Source organism: Nicotiana attenuata, unplaced genomic scaffold (assembly GCF_001879085.1).
Source record: "Nicotiana attenuata strain UT unplaced genomic scaffold, NIATTr2, whole genome shotgun sequence".
In the NCBI taxonomy this organism is placed as follows: domain Eukaryota; kingdom Viridiplantae; phylum Streptophyta; class Magnoliopsida; order Solanales; family Solanaceae; genus Nicotiana; species Nicotiana attenuata.
The window spans coordinates 482,396-493,585 of NW_017670658.1; positions in this window are offsets into that span (position 1 = coordinate 482,396).

Here is an 11,190-nt window from a genome sequence, read left to right on the forward strand (position 1 = left end):
TACTAGGTTTTGATTACAAATTTTTCACGGGGCCTTACATCCTCCCCCACTTAAAATCATTAGTCCTCGAATGAGGATTTTGGAAATCAGTTGGTTTTGAAAACATGATATGCAAACTCCCAATTTTCACTAACTTCCATATTTTTAGAAAATTTTGCCAGAGTTTCCTTTGTAATTAGACTTATCTACCTATCAGAGAGCCCCCGAAACGTATTTCCAAGCACCATTACACTATTCCTATTATCCCTACAACTGGTATTCAATTCATTACCTCACACTTGCACATATTCAATCACTTGTCACATTTTTGCACATAATTTGGTCACTTCAATGAGTCCCATACAGTTCATCAACTTTAATACTCTATATGCATTTCAATTAATCATTACCAATCTACACTACCATTAATCATTCACTTATCACATGAGTTTTTACAAAACTTTCATTTACAAAAGAGGGGTTGCACATGACTCAAATAATCACAACACCTACAATTCTTGCACAACTTGAGGAGTTACAATAGTAAAGCATTTAGGGGAAAATGGGGTATCTTTGCACCAAATTGAACACAACATCAGCTTGCTTAGAGATAGGAGTTCGCACGATTACTACTAGACTTATTCAAACAGGTGGGGATATTTTTCTTTCATTTCATTTTTCGCTTCCCACGTGGCTTCCTCGACTCGTTGACTTCGCCATAATACTTTAACTGAAGCAATTTCCTTATTTCTCAATTTACAGACTTGCCTATCAAGAATAGCAATCGGAACTTCTTCATATGATAACTCTTCATTAACCTCGATAGTCTCAACTGGCACGACGGTGGATGGATCTCCAACCACTTTCTTTAACATAGACATATGAAAATACAAATTTATGAGGAACAACCATGGGGAAACATCATACTCCTAGTGCGACCTAATGGGAAATGCGCTTACGTACCCTTCATTATCAATTCACATAACATCTACATGGGAAATTTTTTGAGAATAACCAGTTTACCCTCCTGAATTCTAAATCTCTACTCGAACACCCATGCTAAACCTTGATGACCTTCGATGATTACTTTAAGATGTGCTATCATAAACTGGCCATAAAACTAACTATCGAACATATGTGATCACACGGGGATGATCCCCATTTGACATGTTTGGACCTTCAATACCTAATAAATTTAATGCAATGAGGAACACAGAGTTCAAGATTGAGTTGGAGTTATCCAGGAATTCATTAATGCGCTGAGTAGAGTACTTTCTGAGGTTATATGCTAAGGGACATGAAAGTTATAACTAACAATGCTGACATGGTTAATCACTGTGACGACGTCAATTATTACACAAATGAGGCATAGGGGTAAGTAGTACATTGGAAATAGGAATTATCAAGGAGGAATATTCAAGTACATGACCCAGTCGTTTCCTAGAGTAAAGGGAAAATCAATTCATACTCTGGTACCTTGAATGCAATATGGGATTCAAAATACATGAAGTGGAATTACACTCCTGGCGTTAGCTGACACAAGGAATCTATGCCGTAAGCCCATGAGGATGAAAATGAAGTTAAAACACTTATGAGATTATCATAACTCAAACAGCTTAACCATCCCCGACGATTGACCCTATATGAGAGAACTAAAGGTACGACAACTTGTCTTCCAAATCAATATGCTCATGATATGGGCAAAAATCTCAAGGCACCGAATCTCCCCCTCTCACGAGTAGAACCACATGGCTAAGACATCTAAATGTTGGGATGAAATCATGTATTGGTTAGAGGCATTCTAATGGTTAATCATGAGGCTTCGGGGAGAAAGACAAATGACACTCCTATTCACCCAAGTAGGTGTAATACCAAGGGTAGCAAAACTCCCCTCACATAAAAATGATATAGTCAATTATTCTAGAAGTCGAGTGAGAAGAAGGCCACGTAACCCATCCAATCCGACCCATTTAAGACTTTGGAAAAAGGGGACTCACTTTGGTTTGAAATCAGGCAATTTCAGCCCGAGCTTAAAGGAAAATCATTAATTTTGAAACCCATGAGACAAGCTCTCGTAGTCCTAGAAAATCGATAACAATGGCGAGAAAGTACTTAAAACCATTACGAGTTGGTATAAAATCAAGGCCTCAAGGTGCCCACATGGATAAGTTTGAAGGAATGAGACGTTTTAATGCATTTATCGGGGAAAAGTAACCTAGGTTATCTAGTCACATGGACAAGTGGAGCAGGTAGATGATTGTTTAGGAGAACATCTCATAAGGAGTGCGAGCAATATCTTTTTATCCTAACAAAAGGAACATGTCCCCATCCTTAATGTTATAAGACTTCCCCTTTGATGCCATGAAACATAAACGAATTTTACGATGAGAGTTATCAGATGAAATAGATAGTAGGGTAGCAAAACTAATGAGCACCACTTGGAACCAACGAGCTTAAACCAAGTTGAAGACATTAGAAGTCTGTAGGAAAGGAGAAATTTGCCCACTCTCGGGGCACTTGTAGAGTACATAAAAGAAAAATGAGGCGAATTTAATCGAATCATATAGTTGGATAACTAGTCGAGATGTTGAGATAATATCGCATTGAAGATTACAGGTGAACGACACATGATGCAAGACAAATGAAAGAAAGTGAGAGAGCCTTATGGAAGTAACCTTTACATTGTAACATGTAACCACTAGGAATGGTGGTAGTATAAAGCGATTACGAGAAGCTACATTTCTGAAAGAAGATCTCTGTATGAAGTCACGTGATGTATAACTCTAGAATTCAAAATAATCCAATTATGTTTAGCAACTCAACTTCATAATGAAGCACTACAACACACTTTTACACAACCAGCTATTACAAGCCACATTGGGAGATGCTATAAGACTTGACTGAGAGAAAGGCTTTGACATATGAATGTGTTACTAGGTGTATTTCTCCTTGGCCAACCCAAAACCAAAAGGCGAGACATAGACTGATAAGTAGGTCGTTGGACTAGCACAAGTGTAGATAATCCATTATCGGGAAGAGATCATTCAATTTCAGTAATTGCGGCATGCTATCAACCCTTGATGAACTTGAAGTGATATGAGAACCCAATGAGATAGTATAGAATAATCATGGAGGGTTTGCAGATGTTCATAATGAGTTCTTCATGGATTTTGACTTGAGAACTACCCAGATGCTAATGAAATACAGAAGAACATGAGAAACAGGCGTTGTGCTATAATAACCCCCAAAGGTGTGCTTGGTCTTGACGGAGAGCCTAGTAAGGGTCCTTACGAGACAGAAAGTGTTACAATGACTCATAGAAGGATATGTTCTCTCATGGTTATCGAACAAGTGTGGGGAAACTAGCACAATGAATTTACTAACTAAAGAACACAATGAACACATGTTATGGAGGTGTAAAGAGAAAGTAAACATTTGTTATGAGCTGGACATGTTTCTGCTATATTAACTCCCAACTGCAATATACGACCATGCCACGAGAAACCACAATACTAGGACAAAGTGAGCTACTTACCGCGAGATGTGCCAAGTGGACATGAAAGTTATGGCGACACAAGATCTTCCTATGACGTGGATGTGAGGATCTCAATTTTCAGAGAGACTTTATGCACACGGTGACCATTTCGATTGACATGCACTCATGTGAGGTGTTAAGGTATGCTCTTATACTACTAGTCAGTGAGAAGCTTTCATGATGATATTCGCAAGAGAGTAGATTGACTGTTCAAACCATATAAGCCATATACNACCCACACTAGGGTTGAGCCACAACCCTAGCTAATGGGTTTAGCTAGACATAATTAAAGAAGAAACAATAGAAGTAGATGATGAAAATAACATAATGATTGATTACTAATTAAAAATTATGATATTGAAGAGGAAAATTTCCAAAATAGGCTACACAATAGTTCTCACGAGCGCAGCTCTTGTTCAGAATCTAAAACTTAACCTAAAAATGGTAAAAAGATCTATTTATACCCAGCTGGAAAATCTGGACAAAAATACCCCTGCGGGGTCAGCGCGGACCGCGCAAAAAGGTAGCGCGGCCGCGTAGGGTCCTTGAACTCTCAAATCTCATCTTCTGAAGTTGGGGGCCGCGGACCGCGCAAAAATGTCGCGCGGCCGCGGCGGAGGGTCGGCGCGGACCGCGCTGGAATGGGGCGCGGCCGCATAGCTTGGCTTGGCCAAAACTCCATGTCTCTGAATCTCCTTCACGCGGACCGCACTGATATGCAGCGCGGCCGCGTGAGACTTAAGCCTTCTCTGAACTTCCCTTGCGCGGACCGCGCAGAAATGGAGCGCGGCCGCGTGGCTTGCACCTCAAATTACCCCTCTGAATCTCCTAGCGCGGCCGCGTGGCAAATCAGTGCGGTCCGCGCTAGGTCTTCCTGTTCCTCAACTTCACTTGTTCTTGACACTTGGCAAGTTTCACTCCGTTTTGAGCCGATCTTCGACATTTGTCACCTTCTTGCTCAAACCTGCAATCAAGCGCAACTTGTAAGCCTTTTGGGACTATTTTGTGGCTATTTGTAACAAAAGTAATAGCAAGTAAGGATATAATCATGGTGAAATCCTAGCTTATCAACAGTCCGCATACAATTTATGTCACAACGATAATTGCCCACGACAAGCCACATACGATATAACCACAGTTGTTTCAATTGCATCAATCACGATTTCTTTCCATCATTTGTTATACAGCTTTTACCACATAAACACATTCACACACACACACTTGGTTTGTTGCCATTTACTTACACCATTATATCGAGAGACTTAACCAACAACGTTCATGGCATATCAATTACAAGAATTTCACAAATAGTCCACATAGGTATCACATACCAAATACTCGTACACCAAACAAGGTGAATTTACAAAGGTCAAAGTTAGCCATACATAACTGGAATTGAATTTCCCTTTTTTACTTCTACTTCGGCTCACCAACAGCCTAGTACCGACAATCTAGTTCACAAGTTAACACATATATCTTAGAATTGAAGTTCACAATTACTACCCAAACTTATTTAGGTTATCAACCGCTCCTTTTGCAAATCTATACTCCTACCCAATTCTTTTTACTAGATTTTAGGTATTAAAGAACATGCATGTATGTTTTCAACTTTTATTTTCAAGAATCAATGCATGAGAATCCCCTTTTTGTTTAAATCTGGAAACCAATGAAAAAGGGCTGGGTATCTTACCTGCAAGAACGGAGATGAAGACAATTGCTTGAAATTTCCCGGCCAGGGTGACTTCGAAGAATCAAATTGATGAAGGTATGACTTTCTCTGTCAAGAACTCTCTCTTCCCTCTCTCTAGTTTGTTTAGAAAATATGTTAAAATGAGGGGTTGGGTTTTTTATTGAAGAAGGTGTCGGGTTTAAAATTTAGAAAAATAGGAGCCCCGAGTCAGGTATGCGATCGCATTTGCGATCGCAAAGAAGAAATGCGGCCCGCAGAATGGACCGCAAAAGTTCTCCAAGAATCTGACCCTTCTGTCTGGGTTTGCGGCAGAAGTGCGGTCCGCATACACGTTCTGCAGTCGCATAATGCACCGCATAACTGTCCTTTGCAAAATTCCAAGATGATTATGCGACGACTATGCGGTTCGCATATCAGTTATGCGATCGCATAATGGACCGCATTTTGACCTCAAATTTGACTAACACCCTGACTCACTTTGCGATAGAAATGCGGTCCGCAAACTTGATTTGCGACCGCATTCTGGACCGCATAATAGCACTTTTTTGGAAACTTTGATTTTTTTGATTTTTAAATGCTTAGATCAGCACAAAGGGTCCGATCCGCGGTGAGCTAGCTCGCCGTGAAGAATTTTGCACATTCCTAACACATACTCGGAACTGGGCACTACGAGCTACTAGGTTTTGAGTACAAATTTTTCACGGGGCCTTACACGTTGATACATCTACGACATCGTAGAATCAAAGGGTTGGTGGCCAGGATGGATGATAAGGCGAACTGGCGGTTCTGGCATAAATACTTCTTCATCAAGATCGAACACCTGGTAGCGAACCCGGTCGGGTTTCCCGAGCAATGGAACTATAATCGTAAGTATCTTGCCATGTGTTCGTTATTTTCTTTTTTCCTCTTCTTTCGTTTTCGACTCTCATGGCTTCCTTGTTTCCAGCTGAGAGGCGTACACCTTCTTCCGTCTTCGATATTGAAGATTGGGTGGCTCGCGTGTTACCCCACACCGTGGGTATTCGCGACTGGGCATCCTTTCACAAGCACTTTGGACCCAAGACTCTGTCTGGTAAGTGTTATTTCTACCTTAAACTTATCGTCGTTCACTACTGCCTTTTGATGTGACCTTTCTTTGGTGCTAGGTCGACGAGTTTACAAAAAGGCAAAGGCTCCGGTGCCTGCATTTTGCCAGGCTGCCGCATCGGCTGGAATGCAGTTTTCTTTAGCTGAGTCTGCTCGAGGAGGTCAAGCTCACGTTGCTCCAATGAGGGACTCCACCCCTCAAACTGTTGTCGTGCCGGATGAGATCTCTTCTCGGCCTATCTTTCATCTTGTGGACGAGCTATCTCACGGCGAGGAGGCATCTCCAAGGACAAGACGAAGGGTGGAGACCAGAAAGGACATTGTCACTGATGTTGAGCCGGAAAGATTCATTACTTTGGGAGCGGAATCGGTGCTTACACCAAATGTCGAGGCTGTTTCTGCGGCGGGTGCCGCCATGGAGAGGAGGTCCTATGAGGTTGAGGGGGTTCGTGGTGGCGGAGACCTTGTACGGGCTACTGAAGGTGGCTCGTCATCGGCAACTGGGAGAGGTAGAGTTATCCCTGCGGGGGACGATGACTCTGATTCGGACATTGACCCTGAGGAGATACGGACCTTCGTGGAGAGGACTACTCGTGTGGAGATAAGGACGGAGAGTCCTAATCGGCATATAGTCATTCCCGTGGACTACGACCTCTTAGCCAACTCAGAACTGGCGGTGCCGGCCTTTGCTCCCCTATGTGTGGCTTCCGAGAATACGGCGCTACAGACGCTGAAAGAAGCGGATCTGTTGTTGGTATATCTGGCATGGCCCTGCGAGTGAGTTTGCTTTTCCATGTTATGTTAAGTTTATTTCATATGTGTAATTTGCTTACACTGACCTCTACTTTTTTTTGCATGTAAGACTCTTATTATGGGGATTGTGCGCGACCGATGAGAGGAGCGGAGGATGGCCATTTTTAAGAAGATGACCTCCAAGTACAAAGAGTACAGTACCAAGCACCGAATGCTGGCGGACTTTCTCAGCCAGGATGGTCAGTTTCAATCGCTCCGTGATGGGCTCAAACAGAAGGGCGATAAGTTAATAAAGAAGGACGAAGAGCTGAGGGAGAGGGACGAGGAACTTATGAGGGCCATCAGTAGGTGCAGCATGCTTGAGGCAGCACTGAAGGCCAAGGAGGACGAGCTCGAGGTGAGCAAGGGGGTGATGGCCGAGAATGCTGACCTTCAGGCGCAGGTGGCATCTTTAACGGTTGAAATCGAGCAGTGGGAGGCAAGGGCCGTCGATCTGAGGGATGAGCTGAGGGCCAAGATCGAAGAGGTGGGTCGGGCTAAGAAAGTCAGAATGGCCGCTGCGGCTGAGGCGATAGCCCTAGTTGACACTCTCCGTGTTTGCAGGCCCGAGCAGACTAATGAGGCGGAGAGGTCCGCGCTCAAGGTGGCGAAATTGGAGGAGTGGATCATGAGTTTGGAGGCGGAGCTGTCTGAGTTAAATGAGCAAGTCGTTGCCTTGAGGCCCAAGAAGACACAGCAGCAAGAACAACCATCTATATCCGATACTTCCACTGATCCTGGTGTGCCGCGGGAGTTGTACGAAATGTGGGTCCATGCCGAGGCTCAACTTGACGTGTACAACTCTTTATAGGTTGCCGGGAAGGTTTCCGAGGCGGAGCTTGAGGGCATCCGTGTCAAGGAACGTGCCGCTCATGAAGCTTGTGCTTACAACCCTTGTACAGCCGGCGGGGATAATGATGACGATGCCGCTGATGGGCTTGCCTCTGATCCTTGGTATGATGACGAGTATGCTGATGGGGACGACGTGGCGTGAAGATTTTGTAATTAGTTTTTTTCTGGATTCGCTATATTTGTGAGGGCTTTCTGGAGCCCTTTGTAAAAAGTATTGTAAATCCGACAATTGAAATAGAACAATTGCCTTTTGTGCTATGTATTTCTGGATTCCCCTTCTTTTTTTTTGTTTGCTATGCGGAGAAGTCCCTGACTTTTCGGCCATTTGCATGTAGTGTTTTGGCGTAGTCGTACGTAAATTAATTCGAGCGAGGTCGAATGTAAAGTAATTCGAGCGAGGTCAAATGTAAAATGATTCGAACAAGGTCGAATGTAAAGTAATTCGAGTGAGGTCGAATGTAGAGTAATTCGAGCGAGGTCGAATGTAGAGTAATTCGAGTGAGGTCGAATGTAGAGTAATTCGAGCGAGGTCGAATGTAAAATGAGTTGGTGTAGTTGTGCAAAGATGCTGCATGCTACATTGTTTATTTCATTCATTGGAGAATATTACATGTTTCTTTTTGTTCCATACATACTTTGAGAAGTTCCAGTCTACCCAGTCCCTTCACCGATCGGCCTGGAGAAGTAGTCGATAGGCGGGGCGATGAATTACACTTAAACTTCGAGACATCCTCTTCGTTGCCTCATTAAAAACCTACCCGATAAAACCCAATTAGGATAAAACCCGGGTGAGGGAAAAAGAGTGCAACTTGGAGAGCGTCCGCTATTAGAAGTTGAAGTATTTGAGGTGGGCGACATTCCAATTGTTTGGTAGTAGCTTTCCCTCCATTGTTTCTAGTTGGAATGATCCTTTGATTGTCGCTACCGTGATTTTGTATGGCATGTCCCAAGTGGTTCCTAGTTTACCTTCTGTTGGGTCTTTGCTCGCCTGTGTTTTGGCCTTGAGTACATAGTCCCCGACTTTGAGTGGTCGTACATTGGCCTTTTTGTTGTAATACCATTCTGCTTGCTATTTTTGGACTATCGTTCTTATGTAAGCCATGTCTCTTCGCTCCTCCGCTTCATCGAGGTCTTGTTTCCTGTTCTCATCATTGCTTGGTCCGCTCTCATTGGAGTATCTCAAACTTGGTTCCCCGACCTCGACTAGTATCATTGCGTCAGTCCCATAGACTAGTGAATATGGCGTTTCTCTTGTGCTTGCGTGGTGTGGTATGCCCACAACACTTCTGGTAGCAATTTCGGCCAAGTCCCTTGGCGTCCTCAAGCTTTTTCTTCAAGATGTTTAGTATTATTTCGTTGAAGGACTCGGCTTGGTCATTGCCTGCAGGGTGATATGGCGTGGAGAGTATTTGCTTGATGTGCCATTTCTCGAAGAATTTGGCGGTCTTTTTCCCGATAAATTGGGGTCCGTGGTCACAGCTGATTTCTTTGGGGGATGCCAAAGCGGCATATGATGTTCCTCCATATGAATGTGATGACTTCCTGTTCGCGTACTTTGGCGAATGCACCTGCTTCTACCCATTTGGAAAAGTAGTCAGTTAAAACCAAAAGGAAATATATATTACCTCGTCCCGCTGGGAGTGGTCCCACGATGTCCATTCCCCATTTGATGAAATGGCCATGCCGATGTGACTGAGTGGATGTGCTCGCCCGCTTGGTGTATCATAGGAGCGTATTTCTGGCACTGCTCGCACTTCTTAACGAAGTCAGCGGCTTCCTTCTTCATGGTGGGCCAATAATAACCTGCTCGTATGAGGCATCTGACGAGGGCTCGGTTGCCGGTATGGGCACCGTAGTGGCCTTCGTGTACTTCCTCGAGGACATGTCTTGTTTGGTTCAGCCCTAGGCATTTCGCTAAGGGGCCACCAAATGTTCTTTTGTATAGGTTATGGTTTACGATGTTGTATCTGGTCGCCTGCATTCGAAGCTTCTTGGCTTCTTTTTTGTCTGATGGGTGTACCCCCTCCTGCAAATATGTTATAATGCGGTTGCGCCGGTCCCAAGTTATATTTACAGAGTGTACCTCAAGTTGGTCTATTGAGGATTGGAGAAGGGTAACCACGTTTTCTCTTCAAATGTTTTTGGTTGTTATTTTAACTTGGCGAGGCCGTCCGCCTTGATGTTTTGTGCTCGAGGTATCTGGTCGAGTTGACATTCAGCGAATTCCGGCAGTAGTTTATGAATCTTTGCCTGGTATTTTTGTAGCCTCTACTCTTCGATTTGAAAATTTCCTGTGACTTGGTTGACAACAAGTGGTGAGTTGCATCGGAGGATGACTCGTCATGCTCTATATTTGAGAGCTAGCTTTAGTCCAGCAATTACGGCCTCATACTTGGCCTCATTGTTAGTCATATGGGGGCACCGTATGGACTTGTGAATGACTCGCCTGTTGGGACCTCGAGTACGAGTCCTAGTCCAGATCCTGACACTTTAGAAGCGCTATCGGTGAATAGGACCCATAGGTCGGGTAAACTGGGAGAGGTACGAGAAGTTTCCTGCTCGGCCTCAGGCATTATTTTGGTACTGAAATCGGTGATGAAGTCGGCAAGTACCTGCGATTTTATCGCTGTTCGCGGCTGATATGTTATATTGTGCTCGCTTAGTTCTAGGGCCCACATGGCTAGTCTCCCTGACAGCTCGGGCTATGTAAGATGCTCTTTAGGGGGAACGTCGTGACCACCGATATGGGATGGCATTGAAAATAAGGTCTTAGCTTTCGTGAAGCTATGACCAATGCCAAGCCCAACTTTTCGAGGTGGGGGTACCTTGTTTCGGCGTCGACCAGGGTCTTGCTAATGTAATAGATTGGAGATTGCGTACCTTTGTTTTCACGGACCAGTACTGCACTTACTGTGACCTTTGATACGACCAATTATATCAAGAGGCGCTCGCCGGGTTCTGCTTTGGCGAGTAGCGGGGGCAAGGACAAGTATGCCTTTAGTTCTCTTAAGGCCTCGATACATTCTAAATTCTACTGGAGCCAGTTGTCGTTTTTAAGCACGTTCAAGAATTTGTGGCATTTGTCAGAGGATCTTGAGATGAACCTTGACAGGGCAACTATAAGGCCTGTCAACTTTTGTACCTGGTTCTTGCTGGTCAATACTTTGGGTATTCCCCCGATGACTTTGATCTGGTCGGGGTTGACCTCGATGCCTCTTTGTGAAACCAAAAAGTCGAGGAACTTGCCTGAGGTTAC